Here is a 3,341-nt window from a genome sequence, read left to right on the forward strand (position 1 = left end):
AATTTTTAGGAAGACAACTGAAGAGGCACTTGACCTCAAACCTGCTACAAGTCCAGGGTGGCTCATGCGGGTTCACTGGGATCACCTTCAGAGAAACATCTAGAATAGTATTTTACCACATCTGGGGATGATGGCCCAGCCATCACCTGTCACAGGGGGTGACAGGGAAGGCCATTCTGGGAAGGTGATATTTAAATTGAGAGAAATCTAAAGAATGAAGAAGAAATCAGACATGCGAAGAGGAAGAGAAGCATTCCAGGTAGAAGATACTAGCCTCAGTGTCAACTTCTCTCAAGTTGGATTTTTCTTTCATCACCTGCCATAAAGGTCAGTAAATAACAAAAGGAGAATAACAGCTGGTTCTTCGGTGGAACCAAGTTTCTGTCATCTAGTGACACAAGGTCAGTCCTTTTTCTATTCCAAAATTAATCTGAGAGATTCCAAAGTAGGGGATGTTGTCCATTTCCCAAACTGGACAGGACACCAAGGCAGGTTTCTAAGGAAAGCAATGGGGAAAGAAAAAAAAAAAGCAAATCTCAAAAGCTACAGAGAAGATGATTGAGACCTTGAGAATTCACTTAGTTTTTTCCTTGGAATTCTAAAGTTACAGCTCATACTTGATGGTTGGAAATCCAACTGATTTGAGAAAAGGCCTGTTCTCACAGTGAGGGGTGCCCCAGATCCAGACACATCCTATTGCGAGAGGGTAGAACTGCTCCTCGCCCTGGCCTTGGTGCCATCTTCCCCAACTCCCACAGCTCTGGCTTAGGACACACCTGCCCAGCAAACCAAACCCACTTTCCCTCCACAGTGCAGCCCAGATCCTCCTCCCCGCCCCCACCTCGGGCTGGTAGAGACTGGTGTGCCAGGACTTGCTGATTTCTCCTCTTTGATGCCCTTGGCTTCAGGCAGGATGTGCTGGTCTGAACTCCAGTAATTTGTATTTTATAGTTTTAGAGCTCTTCCTCCCTTGGGAAGCTTATTGACAGCCTCTATGTCAACCAAAGTGGCATAATTATTTGCCTTTCTGGTACGTGTATGTTGCAAAAATGTGTTTTTCTTTTGGTTCCCTGCTCTAAGTCCCTCTACGTCTCTCCCTCTCTTTCTCTTCCTGTTAAGGAAGATACAAACATCTCTCTTGAGGAAAGTACAAAATGCTCTGCATTGTTTTTCCCGTAGGAGTGGTCCCTTTTGTGCTTTCCTCTCTGAAGGAGGAAACTCTGTCCTTTCTTTTCCCTCAGGCTAGGAGTTGACTATTTTATTCCAGTAACTCAACACTCACATGCTAATTTATTCACCAGCCAGACTATAACAGCTTCAGATGTTGGACCTAAAGCCAGTGAAGCTTGTACAATTTGAAAATTGTGCAAATAATTTAAATTCTGGCAAAAAATTTAGGTATGCAGATAGACCATGGGGAGTAAGTTTTCTGGTTAAATGTTAATGTTTTATAAGGATAAAATAAAGCCCCAAAGAAGGTCTTCTACCTTTCCTGAAATAAAAAAAATAATAGCTAACCTATGTAGCACTAAGTGCCAGACATTGTTTTCACACTCTGCAAAGATTAACCTATTCAGTCCTCACACAACCTCAGAAGATTGACACTGTAATCCTATGGACAAAAAAAGAGGCCACATACTAAACCTGACAAGCTCAGGGGAGGCCTACATGGCAGGCCTTACAAACTCAGAGACCTAAAACTTAACTGAAAGTGAATCATGGTGGGCAATCATGTCCTAGGCTGGTATCTTCCTTGATGAAGGTCAATCTTTAACTTAACTGAGACTCTCTATTGTCTTTTTGCATCTACAGTAACATACTTGTGTAATTTCAGAGTAATCCCCCTTTTTCCAGACCCCTCAGGGCACAATCTTCCACTAGATCAGAGAATATGGAAGCCCCTAATGGTTATCTTGTTGGCCAAATACCATCTCTACTTGCTTTAAGTGTTAATTGTTAACTATGCTATATCCACCAATGTAAAAGTAGTATTTGTCTCCTTATCCAATCTTAGAGATTGCCCCATTTTGCTTTCTTCTGCTTCCCTAATCCACCACCAATGAATTTCATGTAACTCTCCTTACATCTCCTCTTTTGATGGTAATCTACACTAATAAAAGAGAAACATGGTAATTAGCGTACGACCGCTACCCTTCCCATTGGTTAATCAGTGAGTATATGCAAATTAACTGTCAGCCAAGATGGCGGCCAGCAGCCAGGCAGCTGGAAGCAAACATGAGGCTTGCTTGCTGCAGTGAAGGAGGACTCCAACGTTCCCCGCCTGTGCTGCCGGCCTCTGAGCTGGCAGTTTGAAACTTTGTAACAAATATAGAAGCTAAACAAAACCCCGGGATCTCAGAGCTGGAGTTATACATTGTTTCAATTATAGAACGCAAACAAACCAGGGGAAGCCTCAGAGCTAGAGCCAGAGTTAAAGCTGGCCCAGAATAAAATTAAAAAAAGAGAAAAAAAAAGGAGCAGTTGGGAGCTTCAGTCAACAACCGCCAGCCTGAAAGCAGCCCTCAGCCCCTCACCCAGACTGGCCAGGCACCCCAGTGGGGACCCCCACCCTGAAGGGTGTGTGACCAGCTGCAAACAGCCATCATCCCCTCATCCAGGCTGGCCAGGCACCCCAGTGGGGACCCCCACCCTGATCCAGGACACCCTTCAGGGCAAACCAGCCGGCCCCCAGGCCTCTATCCTATATAGTAAAAGGGTAATATGCCTCCCAGCACCGGGATCAGCGGAGCCTCGAGGCCTCCTGGCACTGGATCAGCATGACAGGGGGCAGCGCCCAAACCCCCTGATCCGCCCTGCTCTGTGTGTGACAGGGGGCGGTGCCCCAACCCCCCAATCGGCCCTACCCTGAGCATGACTGAGGGTGGCATTGCAACCTCCCAATCCGCCCTGCTCTGTGCATGACAGGGGGCGGCACCCCAACTCCCCAATCAGCCCTGCTCTGAGCCCGAACAGGTGCTGCACCTAGGGATTGGGCCTGCCCTCTGCCACCCAGGAGCAGGCCTAAGCCAGCAAGTCGTTATCTCCTGAGGGGTCCCAGACTGCGAGAGGGCACAGGCCGGGCTGAGGGACCCCCCCTTCCCCCCCCCCCCCGAGTGCACAAATTTTTGTGCACCGGGCCTCTAGTATATATATAAAAGGCTAATATGCTAAGTATTCCTATGACCATCCGACCAGTTGCTATGATGCACACTGACCACCAGGGGGCAGATGCTCAACACAGGAGCTGCTGTGATGCACACTGGCCTGGCCATTTACAAAGAAACGGTACTATGGACCTGGTGCCAACAAAGCTACACTTGACTTCCCCCGAGTGGGACACA

This window comes from Myotis lucifugus, unplaced genomic scaffold (assembly GCF_000147115.1).
Source record: "Myotis lucifugus unplaced genomic scaffold, Myoluc2.0 scaffold_7, whole genome shotgun sequence".
Taxonomy (NCBI): Eukaryota; Metazoa; Chordata; class Mammalia; order Chiroptera; family Vespertilionidae; genus Myotis; species Myotis lucifugus.